At 46.6% G+C, this 17,890-nt stretch overlaps 1 protein-coding gene across 1 annotated transcript in view; it reads right to left on the minus strand.

The window, feature by feature from the left end:
- The window catches only part of LOC142767766 (dermonecrotic toxin SPH-like), an 89,149-nt gene extending 74,437 nt beyond the window's left edge, over positions 1-14,712 (minus strand). The window contains exon 1 of the mRNA XM_075870001.1: positions 14,554-14,712. The gene's annotated coding sequence lies outside the window, so the exon portion shown is untranslated. The remainder of the gene's footprint in view (positions 1-14,553) is intronic.
- Positions 14,713-17,890: the final 3,178 nt, after the last annotated feature.

Raw genomic sequence — 17,890 nt, forward strand, 5'->3', positions numbered from 1 at the left:
ATGGCGAACACGAAACTTCTCAGCTTCCGCGGTTCTCGCCTCCGTTTTCTTTTTCTCCTCCTCCCCCCTTTCACGCACTGGAGAACATGAGCGGACGCGCGGCTCGATTTTTCTTGTGAAATATTGCTTACGGAATATTTCGTCCGTGTTTTTTTTTTTTTGATAGAAGTGAGACAATAAAAAACTTATTGCAAAGTGCTCAACAGAAATATTGTTTACGAAATACTTCCCCGAAGGTATTTTAACAAAAATGAGTCAACATTTTTATTGCAAATGCTCAACAGAAATATTGTCGACGAAGTGTTGAAGAAGTCAATGAGTATTGCGGAACCATTGATGATCAATGGAGTCAACAATTCGATCACAGTCCGACAATGGAAAAACAACAGCAATTTTCATAAGGGCTTACTGTTTGCCATTGCTTGCGACACGCTGCCATCGCATTCTCTCTTTTCTCGTCCCGACGAAAGCGCTGGAAGCTAAGCAGGGAGGGGGCAAACAAAGAACGTCACACGCGCCTTGTGACCTTGAGTACTTCTTATTTATTTTTTTTCTTCGAATACGTGGCTTTTCTAGTGCGATCGCGCGCGCACGCGTGAACGAGGGACAGCCTCCCGTGGCGATCTTTGTGACGATCGAGCGCGCCATGTTCAAATCAGCCAATGGCTGATAGATGGGCTTACTACGAGTAATTTTCGGGATTATTGCGTGATTTGTCGAAAAAAAAAAAGAGAAACCATCTTTTATCTGAATTTGATAATTTATTGTGTATTCCAGTCCGCATGCTGCGCTATAATATCTGGCTCGCGTGTTGTCGGGAGCCTCTACTAGCGATCGGCAGCATTTTCTGACTATGCTCGAAAAGTGTTGAAGCGTGGAAGCTTGGGCAAGTTGGCAGGACATAACTGAATGCAGGAACAGCGCAACGTAGAAGTAGTTACTTCGTAACTACGGAAGCGAAGTAACTTGTTTTTTTCGCTTCCGTAGTTACGAAGTAACTACTTCTACGTTGCGCTGTTCCTGCATTCAGTCGAAATGTGTTGCAGGGCCCCTTTAAGAGATATCGTAGTGGAGGGCTCCGGAAATTTCGAACATCTGGTGTTCTTTAGCGTGCACAGGGATGGCACAGTGCACGGTCCTCTACCAGTTCGTATCCCTTGAAATGTGACCGCCGTTGCCGTCATCGAACCTGCGACCTTCGGGTCAGCAGCAGCGCAGCGTAGCCACAGTTCCTACGTGGTGAACCGGTCGGTTAAAGCAGTTTTCACGGTGGGTTCGGCCCGGGCTCGGGTCTGAAACTCTGGATTCAGGGCCGGGCCCTGGTTTTAGGTGGCAGGCTTAAGTCAGGCCAGGCTTCGACTTTGTTCATTTATTAAGCTTGTTCTATACACTTTGTGCATGCATACAGGGTATTTTGAAAAGTGTGTGAAAAATTGTGAAAAATAAAAAAATCTGCTATTTGTTCAATGTCTATTAGTTACTTCTTCTTTAGCCGCAGACATCTTCAGGTGGTTAGTGACATCTTTTGAGAGAGTAATTAAGCAAGTGAACTTGGCTAATTATTAATTAATGTTATGCGGCAATACGAAGTGGGAAAATTCAAGTTCTTCATGCAAAGAACACATTGACACTTCGAGATTTTGAAAAGATGGCCTCTAAAAACAATTGGGAAGTAATAAACTCTACCCATGTTCAGAAGGGAAATTGAAAGCGATATCCGGCAGAGTGCTACTACCACGTTCGTCCGAGTCTAGAATGAGCGAGCGTCGTCATATTAACCGTCAAACGACTTTGCTGTGCGGGTGTACGGGATGCCGTTGCAGCTATAGCAAGCTGGACGCACATACCTGTACAATGAATGCGGAAGAATCAAATGTAATAAATAAAGTTGAAAGTGGCTTTTGTCAACGTTTCGAATTCCTGTGTACTGAGTAGCATGCTTTGAGCGAGGAGCAGTTATGTTCTTCAAATATTATCGACCTTGATATGCACCCACTATGCATGCATTGGATTAATAGAATACGACAGCAACTTGTGCGCCTTTTGTAATGGGTGCATAGGCGTATCAGCAGGGGGGGGGGGCAAGGTGGGCACAAGCCCCCGCCCCCTTTCTGAAAATACGTCGGGTTCAGCGTGAATAAAGTTCAAAGAATCTGTCTGGTTTGTATATATATATATATATATATATATATATATATATATATATATATATATATATATATATATATATATATATATATATATTTAGGCTGACGAGTGAGGAACATTAGCCCCTTCCTGCTCGTGAATGAGTTCCTACGCCACTGAATGGGTGGCTGGCTCTTAACAACGAAATCGTAATTACGATCATATGTTCTGACGCCCGATGGCAATGACCGTTTGTGCCAAGAAATATCACTGCGATATTACATGCTGTGCGGTGAAGCCTGCATACAGCAAGCGGGTGTTCGTGATCACCTATTTCCCTGAATTTCCAAGCGATGAAGTTATTTTCACGGTATTTACAGGCAGGCGCGTCGCTTTGAGGGAGGACACCTGTTTGCCCCGCCAACGACCCGAGTTCGATCTTCACTCGGACCTGGAAATATGTTTATTTTATTTGCATCATTTTTAATTTTTTCAGTCTCAGACAAGATAACAAATTTTTTTCGCTCACTACTGACGACGCCGACGCCGGCATATCTGTGAAATGGGTTCATTATTGCTACCACTTTAAAACCGCCTGGCCTGCGCAGAACGCGCAGAATATAGACAACTAACGCTGCAGAAGAGCGGCCTTTCTTTAGGGCCTTTTAGAGGCGAAGCTCCTTGGGGTTTGGGTCGTTTCCTCCCCTGCCCGTATATAACATATATGTAACCACTTCTAGTTTATGAATTGCTCCCTAGATGGCATTGCGAGAATACGTTTTTAGAAACACCGCTAGACGGCGTTAGTTGTTTTTGTATAGTTGGCGTATCAAGAGGATAGGTGGCGCTCTTGTAATGAAAAAACTACAGCTTATCCACGTAGTAAATGATGATGAGTGGGGCGAAGCATTCATCCATCTATCCGATGCGTGCTCTAGTGTGCTAAGAACGGGCGGACGGACGAACGTACGAACAGAAATACAGACAGACAGACACAGAGACGAACAAACAGACAGACATACATACAGACGAACGAACAGGCGGATGCTTCACCCCAATCATTATAATTCATTCACTCCCTAGATAGGCTGTGAATTTTTTTACCATGCTTTGGGTAATTATACTAAAAGCACACGGGCAGAGTACACCATTATTTTCATACCACTGTGCCATTCATCATCGTAATTTTTTGTAGTAGGGAGGCATTCCTTGTTTCTTTTTCCTTTAAAAACAATGGCACGTACTAGCTCTCGGAGATCGGCCAGGAATGAGTACAAAAATCTTCCTAAGATCATTTGAAAATGTTATAAGATTAAAAAATAAAAAAATAAAATGAGAATGTCACGTATTACAATAAATTAAGACCGCAAGTAATATATTTTTTTCAGCTCGTATTTCAGACTGTCGTCACTATGCCATGTTTTGTCATTCTTCGGACACGCGGCGTATATCGGTTGCACACCTGTAAGGAAATTTCTGCAATTTTCCGATGCTGAGGCTGAGAACGATGAAGAATTATTCGTGAAGCTTTTGTGGTGGGTTGGAGCATTCGACGACCCACTGGTTACGCTAGTCGCACTGGATGATGCCTGGTGGTTCATTGCTGTACTAAAACACTTTATTGCCCCACCGCGGTGGTCTAGTGGCTAAGGTACTCGGCTGCTGAACCGCAGGTCATGGGATCGAATCTCGGCTGCGGCGGCTTCATTTCCGATGGAGGCGGAAACGTTGTACGCCCGTGTGCTCAGATTAGGGTGCATTAAAGAACCCTAGGCGGCCGAAATTTCCGGAGCCCTCCACTAAAGCGTCTCTCATAATCATATGGTGGTTTTCGGACGTTAAACCCTGCAAATCAATCAATCAAAACACTTTATTACGCATATGAACGCGATTTCTTGCCTGACATGAAGCTTGCCTCAATTGGCATCACAGTTTTCAGCACCGGTGTAGCTCAGTGATGGAATGCTCGGCTGCCCTGCAGAGGGCCCGGATTCGAATCCCATTCTGTACTCGGCAGTTCTTACTTTTACCTATTATTTTTATTTCGCGTGATAGTGGTTACGAACTCCGGTTGGGGCTACGCATAACTACGGCACCAAAAGGAACACTCGTTGCGACCCTTAAAAGCTTTCGCTGTAAAAGGAGACCTACGCGGTAAGCTGTTAACCAGCAATATTTCTGCCCAGCTGTTATCGGTTTAAGAAAAGTTTATCCGAGGCATCTTTCAACGCACCCAGTGCGTCTATTGCATGCCATCAACACTATTACCACCATTGATTGATTTGATCGATATGTGGGGTTAACCGTCCCAAGACCACGATATGATTGAGAGACGCCGTAGTCGAGGACTCCGGAAATTTCGACCGCCTGGGGTTCCTTTACGTGCACCCAAATCTGAGTACACGGGCCTACAACATTTCCGCCTCCATCGGAATTGCAGCCGCCGCAGCCGATATTCGATCCCGCGATCTGCGGGTCAGCAGCCGAGTACCTTAGCCACTAGACCACCCCGGCGGGGCAGCACTATTACCACCAAACATTACCCCTATTACCCCCCAAAATGAATAAATTCATTCTTTTTTTACACAATTTATAAATCAATCCTAATATTTAAGCTGTACATTACACATTCAAGTATAACTATCGCCTAACGAGTGTCCCTCCATAAAATACACTTCCTCGATGGATTCATACTTGATCCGACGGAACACCTGAAGGTCTCTTGGAACTTCCGGTTGTTCCATAATGGCACGTTCGTCAACAAAGCAGCCAACGTGCTTTCTGTAGTGTTGTCAGCTGATGAATCTTCACAAAAGCTGAGCGCGTAGTACACAAAAAAGAGATGGTAAATGCTATATGTCTGGAAGGTCTCGAAGCGCACGTCGAGGTGTTTTTCTTCTTGCAACAGATCAATGGCAGGCTTCATGGCAGCAGTGTACTGGAGCAGCTCTAACGCCCCCAGCTGGCGTACGCCGTACTGCTGGAAGCATAGTTGAGTCACCGCTAAAAAAGAGCTAGACATGTCGGGCCACCATACACGGCTGGCAACAGCACCCGCGCTGCTCCGGCTGGCCACGCTGGTCATCAGCATCTGAAGCAAGCAACGGACAATGCGCACTCCAGACCTTGATAGTTGTAGGCTTCGGAGGCTGTTGTCGGCTAACTGCGTAAAATTAAATAACAATACCGGAACATACACCGTGTTGCCGTCCAAGGTGCAGTCATGATCGAAAGCCGATCCATGCCAACGGTCGGCTTCTTCTCGGCGCAAGCTCTCGGTGAAGCTGTGACTGTGTAAAGTGTAAAAAGAACGCAGGCTCTGACCACGGACGACGCGAGGTAGTGAAGTCACATAACCTTCAAACTTTTCGTGGTTGTTCGGCTAGCTAGGTCGAAACAGACGGAAACGAGTGCTGTTGAGCAAGAGGTCAGCTCGAGCTTGGGAGTCGCGGTCAAGTACTGCAAGCCTGGAGAGGCTCCTTACAAGCTGAAGGCGCAGCGATTCCAAGAGCCGCTGGACCATGTCGACGACAAAGTGCGTCTTCAAGGCAAGTTCACTGGCGTAAAAGAACAAGTCCGGCAATGCTCGCTCTACCGACCGCACACAGAGCTTCCATCGAGGCAACGAAGACCTAGGGTGGCCGTAGATGTGTTGGACTAAGGTATGGACCAATGGCCTTCCTGACGATGGTGCATATGCAGCCACTGCGATCATAAGGCGGATACCGAGGTAGTTCATGACAATGTAGTGGTCTGTATTCCTCAACAAGGTGACGAGTGCGTCGAAGAAAGCCGGCGATTGAATGAGCAGTTCTGTGTGTCCACCAGAGTACAGGGGTGACTCACTGTTTAAGAACAATTCGACACAGAAAGTAGACAGTTCTGGCTGTGTTTTCAGAAGCACCACGCGACGAGTCGGCAGTCCTACTGACACGGTGTAGGTGTACACAATCATTTCAAGGCGCGACGCAAACGAAGCCACTTCGAGAGAGTACGCCGTTGGATTTCGCTGCTTTTTTAGGGCGGTAATACCATCAAATGCAGTGCTGTTGTAGAACTCGGTCACCTGCGCCTGGTCGCCGCCCTTGGGTGCCAACATATTAGGCATTCCGACGCTCAGGATGTCCACGTCACCTTTTGTCGGATGTGCAGTGGCTCGTATGCTGAGCAAGGCCTCAGCGCCAGTCATCTTCAATACCCTGGCGGCAATTTTCCACAGCGATGTGCTGTTGCGCGGCGTAAAGCTAAAGGGGAAACCTTCTAGGCTGACCAACCAGAGTAGCTCCAGCATCGGATTCCAGTCGTCTAGGTCCAGTTGGCGTGTGTCCATGCACTCATCAAAAAGTGCCTTGAGCGTAGCAAGGTTCTCTGGAGAGCTACTGCGCTGAAGGACCCTATGCACGCTTTGTTCCAGTTGGTGGTTCAGCTCATCTGAGGCTGCGGCCGCAACGTTCATTTTGGTGGCATCGCCATCACCCTTCCAGCGGCTGCAAACGAAGTGATAAAAGTCCTCACAGGGATCCAAATCCCAGGACAAGAGCCCTTTGAGGTAAGCTCCGTCGCGCTTGCACGCTGGTGTTGAACAAGTGTCATACTCCTCTTCGGTAGCATCTTGAGTGACTAAACTTCCATTTTTAGCAACCAGGAATGATCCGGGCATGCGTGGCGTAAACGACTGAGGCTTCTCCACTGTGCTGACTTTGCTATACAAAAACGTTGCCGATACACATGCAAATAAAGCCAAAGCAACGAGCAGAACACCGAGGCACATCGCTGCCTTCTTTTTTAAAAGAAGTATGCGTTTGAAAGGTTGCTGTTCTTCCACTGCTGGGGACTCATTCAACAATAGCGCGGTGCCGGTTTCTTGGCATTCGAAGTCAGGACAGCCTTGACCTACAAGGTGAGGAGGGACTTGGGCTCGTTGCGGGGTAGTGCTTGCCGAAGCTATTCCAGACGCACCAAGTCCCGAAGCTTTAAGCAAAGGTTTGCCTCCTCGAGTCCACCCTATGGGAGATGAACGCTCCTGGGAGGCTAGCTTCGACGCCTCCGGATATCGCACATGATCAAAACTCAGCGACCGAACATAATTTTGGCTCGCCTCTTGTGGAACCGTGTTACGGTTGCTGGGAGGCCGTAAGTTCTTGCCCAAACCACCTTTCCGCATTTCATGGTATACATACGTTGTGATTGGTGTTAACGCAGCATCACGTTCTCTCACCGGTGACAAACGTTCAATTGCTTTCCGCAACGATTGAAGTGTTTTGGGGCTCTCTGAGCAGTCTCCGATTGCTCGTTTCCATGAAGGATCAGACACCCTCGAGTAGGTACCACAATCTTGGTAAACTTGAGAAGCTGGCGGCATGCAATCGGATGGTAGTTCCTCGACAAGATCAACACTAATTCCCTTAAGTCCTGGCGTTTCGGCATGGAAAAGCTTCAACAGGCCGCCTTCATGCGAGCCGACCTTCTTTTCCTTTGACATCCTTCCTTCATCTGCCAAGGGTGCCGCCACTCTCGAAAAGCGAGTCTTCAATTTACTTCGCCGCGCCGATCCCTCGCCCTTTATACTTTCAGCAGGTGAAAAGGCCCCACTAGACTGGGCCAAGTGCTTCTGCTCGAGCTGCTTCCATGATCTGTGACCATTGCACTTCGCAGCATCAGCGCACTTAGACTTCTTGGCAGCAAGGCTTCGGTGGCTGTCGAGATCGTCAGACTGATTGTCTGTTGGCCCCGAACTATTGAAGCTCACCTTTGTGCGGTCGAAGCGCACCCTCCCAGGAGAATCGTACCATAGAAGCCGAGCCTCCTCCTCCGGTGCATAGCTTGGATGGTCACCGTCGTGCGGCAATGGTTTCTGGTTCTGCCCTCTTGGTTGAGTCCACGAAACCCGGCACCGTGGCGTCTCATCCTCGCAGAGCCTTGTCGGTCGACCCGTTGCACAAACTGAAGTGGCTCGCCGGATGTTGTGTGGTCGACGCAGCAAGCTCGTGTCGTCCAAGAACAGCCTCCGGCGCGCTTTGTCGAGCCTAGAAAGCCGTTCCATAGCCTCAATACTCGTGTGAAGTGCTAGCACGGCAGCCTGCTTGCTTGCTTCTTCTTCTTCTTGTCCTCGTGCAGCACGAGGAGCAGAGCACTAACCATTTTCTTCTTCGTCTCGTCTCATGGCTCATACTCATTGAGTTTCGTACAATATTACCTATAGAGGAGAATCTGGCGCTAGTACCTAAGCGGGCTGCTTCAGCCAAGAATAATATAGTAACGTTGACTTCAGCGGCATTTGTAACCCCATCGGAATCATGGGAAGTACCTGCTTTGGATGGATTGCGTTCTTGGGAATCACGATGCCTGTTTTCCGAGTGTAAAACAGAGTGCTATGAAGGTATATCCAACTTAAACTTGCTTCATTCTTCTGTGCGCAAACTTTATTGCGGACAATTTTTGTGACCACTTGGTAGAAATGAAACCTGGGCACATTTAACTACCAGGGTTTACGTTGCTCTGCCATTACGTTCTAGATTTGACATCAAGATTCAATGAATTATTTTTTACAGCACTTCAAGACAAACATGCCTGCTTTTAGCGGCAAAGCTCCTAAAGGCGTGGGTCTGTCCATCCCTCGAATGACGCGACCACCTATAGTTCCACCTTTGCAAACTGCCTACTACTTCCTCCTTGCAAGCATCCCACTACGCCCCATCTCCAATCGACCAGTTTGCCGACCAAAGCCGTTACAATGAAGGGGGAACGGATGTGACGTATAGTTAACGTTCACGAATAATAAAATTTATTGTATTAATATATACAGTGCTTGTCACGTCTTTGATGCTGTAGTGGGTGATATTCGTGGATGGTTCACGGTTTAACGATGAAACGCTCCAGCGCTTCGCCACACTCATCATCACTCACTCCGTGTATATGATTTGATTGTTTTTTCTGGAAGCTACGCATAACGTATTCATGGAAATAACAGAACAGTATCAAGTGAGAATCACTTAACGTATCGTGTGCTACGATTTCAGGTGCGTCTGTCCAAGTCGTCTGCCCCCAACGCACCTGTCGTTTTGTAGTGAAATCGAGTCAGGGGAGCGTGAAGATCCGTATACTTCGCTTCGCCGCCATTTTACGATCAATTTGAACTAGCTTTGGCAAGACGCGCTATCAAAAAGACCTGAATTCCACGCAATATCCTGCAATGCGTGGGAGGCTACATCTATGCACAGCGGTGAGTGGACGACGCCTCGCTAAAACTGTCAAACATAATCTGTAAAGCTCCAACGTCGCAGTAAATCAAGAGGCCTAACGGTGTTCAGCCTCTTTGAACAACAAAGGCGCTGCTTCAGTGCTTTGCACCACACCCCACTACCCACTCTGCGCGAATAACCAAACTGAAACTGTAAAGAAATATCCACAGAAATTCCGCTAGCTAAGGCAATCCAGTTAGAAGCCTGTACTTCTAATAATTCCTATGGGGGTACACGATTGTATTGCCGGATTCCTCTCTAGGTATTATTTATGAAACTTTATGCTCATACCGAATGCATTTGATTGGCCGAATCTTCGGTGAAGTTTTACAGTATTTTATTTACTTTATTACTCACATAGGCTAGAATTACCTTGTGTAACCAATTTATGTACGAAATATTGGTAAAAAATATTTAAAATATGGATAATTCAGCAATATATTTTCTACAAATTCTGATGCATTCCTCAATGGCGAAGAACACACCCCTCTGACTGTAGCCCAGAGTAGAGCCGCCAAAAGGAACAAGCACTTCTGTAATGAGGAGAAAACCATGAGTCATTACTTTTTATCTTATCGGCCCTTCACGACATTGAGAAAAAATTCATAGTACCACCTCTACGAGATATCAGTCTGGAAGTATCATAATAAGTGTTTTTTTATTATTTTTTTTAGGGGCGAAGCTCCTTAGGGTATGGGTCTGTCCTTCCTCCGATGGTGTACGTAGCCTTCGGTGACACATACCCGAAACAGCAGTCCTTAGAATGTCCGCTGGATGGCGTCACTTGTATACGATGAATACATGACGAAAAGATGTGAGATGACTGTTTCTGGATTGTTCACTAGAGTAAGGCAAGTATTTCTTTAGCTTTTCAAATAATGGGAACGTGCACAAAGTTCAAGGGATCCTCTAGTAGTTTTATGTTGGTAAAAAAACGTTTATTTTAATATATTTTACCAAGTGGGTGAAGGAAGGTGTACAAAATGAGTTGGCTATTTTCTAAATCTCTTCTTTCACACCGATACTATTCAGGCACATCGGTAGATAAAACCGGATGTTATCAAGGGCTTGTGTTTGTAAACAGTGAAAAGGTCTATAAGGGGCCTGTTGTGTCGTACACGCTGTATTCGCTTGGCGTAACGCAGGCAAAACGACGTGCGAAAATTGAAAAAAAAATGTGGGGGGGGGGGGGGGCAAGCAAAAAGAAATGATCAGATAGAAAGGGAGGGGGCAAAGGGAAGAAAAATAGAAATATAAAAGAATGTAAAACTGCAAAAGTGAAAGCGAAAGAGAGGAGGAAAAAAAGGAGAGACCTAGAAGAAACAAAGAAAGCTGCCCACCTTTGCACTGCCTTCAGACTTCATACCGCTAGTGCAAAGCTGCCTTAATTACTTTTAAAGACGATAGTCTTTCTTGGGAACCTTCGACGCAAACATTTTGGTCTGTCTGTCTGTTTGTGTTTAAAAAAAGTTGGGAACGATTTAGAGTACTTGGTACTCTACTATGGCAGAGCATAGAGCCGTCCCGTGAGCCTTTAACTTGATGAGGCCCAGAGCAATTTGTCAGGAGAAATTGCTTGTCCGCCCTTAACGGTACCCTAAACGGCACCAAAGTGGCCAAACGACCCTCCAAACGGCCGACTCCATCCGCAGCGCCCACCAATAAGGCTCAAGATTCAGCGTTCATACTTGTGTGATTGTCCATTAAAAATCAAATATTGCGCATATCTGAGGCACCATAACAACACCTCAATAATCTTAATGTGTGTCTCTTACTAGAAAAAAATACATAAGTAATTATAAGGACCATAGCGTTTATCACGTTCCGCTGACCAGGCAACGCTTGCACGAAAAGGCAAGTGTTTCCAACGCTTTGCTACGGCGACACGGTGGTAGCACCTATCCGTCGCCTTGCGTCCTACACCTTATCACCGCCGAGACGGGCGCGCAGGGTGCGCGCGCTTCGTTTTCCAAGATAACTGCCAGATAGCGCTCATGTCTCCCGTGTGACCTGACTTTATGCGCTCGTTCGCCTACGCTGCACGCTCAAAGCACTCTAACGCAGCGCCTCCAGTATACCATTCACCGATTTTCTTGCGCAGAACATGAAATACACGTTATGTTCACTCTCTCCAGACGCAAGACTATCGACTTTCGACGACATTTGCAGATTAACATGTAGATACGGAGCCAATTTTTTTTTAACATTCTTTCATGCAGTCTTCTTTTCTCTATGCGTGTGATTATGCGTATGTGTGATACTTGCACTATATAATTATTGTTTCGCTCAGTAAAGCATCAAGTGGCGAATAACGTACGCTTGGAGAAGTAAGCCAATTATAACGTTATGGAGTCACATTTGTTTTTGTTTCAACAGTTGTTCTGCTAATAAACTGTAGAAAGACTGGAAGCTGGGCTGCCAGTTGATGACGTATATATATATATATATGTGTGTGTGTGTGTGTATGTGTGTGTGTGTGTGTGTGTGCGCGCGCGCGTTTGTGTGTGTGTGTGGGGGGGGGGGGGTGAAATTCAATGGATCCGGTGGAAAATGCGGTAGAAAAAGAGGCCGACAAACGTGCGAAAACACAAGTTTTACTAACGTATATATATATATATATATATATATATATATATATATATATATATATATATATATATATATATATATATATATATATATATATATATATATATATTCATACGTATTGCATCAATTTGTTGGCAGGTTTTATCAGTTGCACATAATTAAATATTCATAAAGTGCGTTTATGTAGGCATTTCATAGTTTTTCATAGGTGAAAAACTATGAAAAACTATGAAAAACTCTCTTCTATAAAAGTTGTTATAAAATGAACAGATGCGTTCTCGACTTTCCCACACACTGGTCGGGAAAGCGAACACGGCTTCTGTTTCTAGCATGGTTTCCTCATTTAAACGCGTGACAGGTGCCATTGAGAAGGTAAGCGCATGTCCAGGAAGCGCGCTCAGCTATGGCCCATCGTCTGCTTGCCCGTTCCTTCGTGATAACTTCGCCCTGCTTTAACTCACTTCAGACGAACAGAATGCGCGTCTTGCCCGTATCTTTTATTCCGAAGATCGGCAAGCAACCCCGAAAATGAAATCCGCAGATACGTCACACGCCCCCCGTGCATGAGATAAGCTGACAAATGTGGATCGTCGGAAGTTAATGCAGGGCGACGTTCTCACGAAGGCCCAGCTGAGCGCGCTTCCTTGGGCATGCTCTTACTTTCGTCCTGTTTGCAGCTTGGCTTCGTCGCAGGGCGCTGACGCACAAAATAATTGCCCGCAGCTTCCCTCGGGGGAACACTGAGGAGGATGCGGAGCATATAATTGGTTAACGGGGTGTTAAAGTGCGACTTACTTGGGTCGATGGCTAAATTGGTTAACGTGATTGTGAAATAGGGTGTTAAATTGCGACTTACTTGGGTCGATGGCTAAATTGGTTAACGTGGTTGTAGGAGGGGGTGAGTGAACACGTACACACGTATGCGAAAGGGCGGCGCTGGTCGAAGGGACGTCGATCATTGTGTTTGTGGATTCGTTGGAATTCATTTCACCGCGACCTTGGACGTCGGCGCGCCGTACAAACCAACCGACGAGCGGCAACTGAGCGAGCGAGCGCCGACCTTGAGTATATATACAGCGCGACGGCGCATGCACTGTCAGCTGTCGAATGTTCGAGAAGGGGGAGAAGCGCAACGGCGCATGCGCGCGCGTCAGCTGCCGATGTTCTCGAAGCGCGACGGCGCATGCGCGCGCGTCAGCTGCCGATGTTCTCGAAGCGTGACGGCGCATGCGCGCTATATTATACAGCTAGCGAATGTTCGTGAAGAGGAGAAGCGCACGCGGTGTGTAGAGGAGGAAGGGTGCACAGATGGTGGAGGAGTGAAGCGCGCGCGGTGTGTAGAGGAGGAAGGGATGCACAGATGGTGGAAGAAGGAGGAGGAAGCTTGCGGACGGCGCCGCACTACAAGCCTCGAGTATTAGATGCTCCGCATCTAAAAAGTCGGCGCTCGCGCTCTTCGGGCGGCTGTACTTTCAATGAGGTTAATTAAACACGTGTTTGCGTAAGACTCATAACAGCGTCCTTACTCTCCTTGCGAACAGTCCGAATAACGCTGCTGAACACCACGCTGAGAAGCACACCCAGAAGCAACTTCTTTCACGCAAACGCAGTAAATATGACGATTGAAAATCTTTTCATGATTGCAGAGAAAAGGGTGCAGTACTTAAATCTGATCACCCGAGACACCGCGTGATCGAACAAGTTCACAGCGCCGAAACGCGCGCGTCCATAAGTGATATTTTGGGTCTACAATAAAGATTCTATCGCGTGCGCAACCTTTAAGCAGCAGTGAGGATGAAGAAGAAGAAAGTAACTTTCGAAACAGCACAAGAGACGAAAGACAAAGAAAATAAAGTTTCACAATACGAGCGATGTGTTGGCGGGGCGCTCGTGTTGTCAAATGTTCTGAAAATGACAACTGGGGCCTTGCGTCCCTAAAGCACCCGTAGTGAAGGGCTCCGGAAGTTCTGACCATCTGGTGTTCTTTAACGTACGCTGACATCTTACAGCACACGGGCATCTAGAATTCCGCTTCCATCGAAATGTGACCACCGCAGCCGGAATCGAACCCACGACCTTCTCGTCAGCGGCCGAGCACGCTCACTGCACCACTGCAGCGACGGACTGTCAAGTCTTTCTTTGCGTCTTTCGTTTTGTTTTGTTTTTTCCTATCGATAAAAAATGTGAGAAGGTATAACTACTTAAAGCCGGCTGTCCCAACATCTAACACTCAAAGATAAGCTAAGGTGGTTGCTTGGGCGCGTTGGTACAGCATATTCGTAGGAAACAGCGCGAAACACGAGAAGCTGTGCAATGGACGCATACAGAGAGCTGTGCTTCTTCACCTGGTTTCTTGTCTTTTGCACTGTTTCGAAATGAACCCGAGCCTATCAGCCCAACTCTCCCATTTGCTGCAACGAAGTAAAGACACGCTAAAACGCATGCCGAGTGCAGTGGATATTTCGAAGGTTGCGCGCGTAGAGGCTACAGTGTGCCACGGTGTCGGCTACACGCGGGCGACAACGTGCTATCGGCGCTGTCTTACACCAAGAGATAAACTCTGGCGCGCGCGATTCGAGGCGAAATTCGGACTTACCGAGGCTTAGCGACAGCGTAGCACGGGAAGAGTTCGGACAACCCAAATGTTCGAGAATCACTAAACAAACTGGCCGGGTTCATGACAAATGTTGGATGCAGAGCGGGGCCTCGCTGAGCTGTCTTCCGTATATGCATCATGAGTGGATCGATGAGTGCAGTCGGCGATAACACTTACCGACCTAGAGGCGCGCACTGTGAGCAAATAAAGCGAATAGATATGCAATGCATAAGAGGGGTACTATAACAGACGACTGGTTTGCACGTTTCGTTTGAGATGGGGAATTATGTGCTGCCCTCTACCAGGTGAATGGGAGCGTCGTAACCATTGGTTTAAAACGACTCGAGCCAACACCCTCTAGACTAGCTGAGCCATCTTCACGTTATCATCTCCAAGCGGCTACTTCACCACACTACGACGGACTTGCTTTTTCGGCACTTTCGGGAAATAAAAGACAGTTTGAACGGATGGATTCGCAACGCCCCGTAAGTACCCCAACGAGCGGGCAGCAATGCTCTTATGTGAAAACGCGTCGTCCAGTCCGTCGTGGGGGTCGTGCGAGCGCACGCTATCGCCTTTGTATGCGCAACTGTCCACGAAGTTTCTTGACGATAGGTGGCACCACCGCAAGTGTGACTTTTTTAACCGGGCTCGTCATGGTGGTGATGGCATTTGTGTTGGCTGGCTTCGACACTGAAACGTGAAAAAGTCGGCATAAGGACTTTTTTCGAGAGTCGACAGCACGGTACAAACCTATGGAACTAATGTGTGCACAACCACTAACGTTAGACTTTGAAGCACAGCCAACGTCAATTTCCTCCTCTTCCTCGCCACACGGGCGTTGTCGTAGCAACGGACATGCGCAATGTCGGTTTGTTCCTCTCTCCCTGACTGCCGTATTGGTCTTCGTCAGAGAACCGCCAGCCTGCGGGCGCGCTCACCTCGAGACATTAAATCTTCCCACGTGATTCCGGAGCCGAAAATAGGCCTACTCCATCTTTGTAAACAGCGGTAGGCGCCGATGACACACTGTGGCGTTTTTAGCGACGTCGCTACAAGCGCCGCATTATGTCGACGGTGCCTATCCCTGTTTAGAGAGAGAGAGAGAGAAGAAAATGAGGGAAAGGCAGGGAAGTTACGAGAATTAGGAGCACCCAGTTTGCTACCCTGCACAAAGGGAAGGGAGAATGGAGAATAAAGATGAGAAAGAAAGCGAAGAGCGAAATAAACGCGCGAGAGGGAAAAGAAAAAAAAAGTGAGCTGGGGTGCTCTAGCCTATTCAGTGGGCCACTACCACGCGAAAAAAAGTTGAATAAGGCCTCCGCTAATTTTCTGTGCGAAAACAGATCATGTCGCCTTTCAAGCACTGATTGTTCTGACAAAGGTCTGCCATCAAGGCGAGCTGACGCAGCAGCTAACTACCATCTTTGCACGCTGTAACAAGGGCAGCTAGTGACAAAGAACGTGCTCTATCGTTTCACCGCTGCCCCAACGATTGCAAGCAGCCCTGTCTTCCACGCCGATTCAGAAGGCGAAAAACATTGGTGAAAGTGACACCAAGCAACAGTCGGCAAAGCACCATTGTGCCAAGACGAGAGAGTCCGGACGGAGGCCGAAGTCGACGAGACGTGTCTAGAAATAGAAACATGGACAATAGGCCTATACGGAGAGACATGTGAACAGCGTGCCACTGCTTGCTGCGCGGCAGCGCCGATGTGTGAGAAGCTGCCGCGACATGCATTCAGCGGTACTACCTGATGTTGCTGCATTAAGCTTGATTTAATCGCTTCCAATCGCGCCACTTGTTTTCTGTTATGTATAAGCATGTCCGACATGCGAAATGTTAAGATATTCCCAAGTTTTTCTTCGGATTAACATAAAAGCGTCGTTCAAGTTCGTTTGAATCTCCGTTATTATTATTATTATTATTATTATTATTATTATTATTATTATTATTATTATTATTATTATTATTATTATTATTATTATTATTATTATTATTATTATTATTATTATTATTATTGCGATAGCAATTATAGAGACACTCTCGGCTGAGTTTCGTCGGCGTCGATGTCATTCACGGTATATGTATACGTGTCTATATATATGAAAACGCGAGAAAGAAAAAATCCTAGAAAAAAAAAAGACTCCGGCGCGCGGAATGGGACGTAGGTCCTCCGCGTCGTGAATGCGAGGCGTTAACCACTGAGCCACCGAGAAGTTTTTTTTTTCTTTCTTTCATGCATGAAATCATCACCAGTGAATCAGAGAGATACGCACAGCATACTTCAACAGAAGTCAGGCAAACACACACAAGCGTCAAGAACGGGAAGCCACTCCGGAACGGGGTCAAAAGTCTCAACAACACTGCGTACTAGAGCAGCTGCTTCTCGGAAGACAGATCTCGCTGACCATGGTGGCTCGGCGTGCCTATCGATCATGCGACTTTTCTATAGAGAATAATGTCCTAAAACATAAACAGATCATAAGGAGTATTATCAGTAAGACTCTTTTTGAATGGGAGGAACCTAATACCATGAACTGTGATTGGAAGTTCTTTTCTTATTGTTCCTTTTAGAACGTCGCAAAAATAAAAAGCGTCCCGACAATGAATAAAACAATGCTCCATAGTCTCAGGTTGGTTGCAGAGTCGACAATTCACTTTCCAGGGTACGTATATTGATTTTTCATTCAGCCACGTTTTCACTGGCAGCGTGGAAGTGTGAAATTTAAAGAAAAATGTTTTCGCTGATGGAGAAACACACATTCTGCGTACACGAAATAATACATCGTGACCAGACAAAAGCGCATATCGCGTTCGATAAACGGGTTCGGAGAAAAGGTTATTCACAAATGCAGCGGTTAAATTTGCTCTGTCGTAGTATACAAATACTCCAAGCTAAACCTGGCTTTCAACATATTCGCAATATCAACAATTTCTTTTAGGAATCCCCGCAACGGCAATTCCTTAGCAACGCTTGTTGTGACATGAATAAAAAGAAAGTGGTAGCATAGACGGTTACGAAGAACCACTAAAAGAAAAAGTTGGCACACATCCCTGAAGTAAAAAAATCGCAACACCAACTGTGGCACTAACAAATGCGCAAAGCCCAGGCCATCCTTTTCAAGCGGAAGAAAAATATTGTCTCTTCTCATGGGTTCCCTGGAAGAGCTCCAAATAAAGCAAGCGAATATCCTATGAAAGGCTTGAATGTGCACATGAGAGCAGTGCAACACCTGCAGAACATAAATAAGCTTTGATGCAAAGGATATATTGCACGCATTCCTTCTGGCAAAAATGGAAAGCTCCCGTCCGTGCCATGTTGCCACCTTTTGA

This window comes from Rhipicephalus microplus, chromosome 7, assembly GCF_043290135.1.
Source record: "Rhipicephalus microplus isolate Deutch F79 chromosome 7, USDA_Rmic, whole genome shotgun sequence".
In the NCBI taxonomy this organism is placed as follows: Eukaryota; Metazoa; Arthropoda; class Arachnida; order Ixodida; family Ixodidae; genus Rhipicephalus; species Rhipicephalus microplus.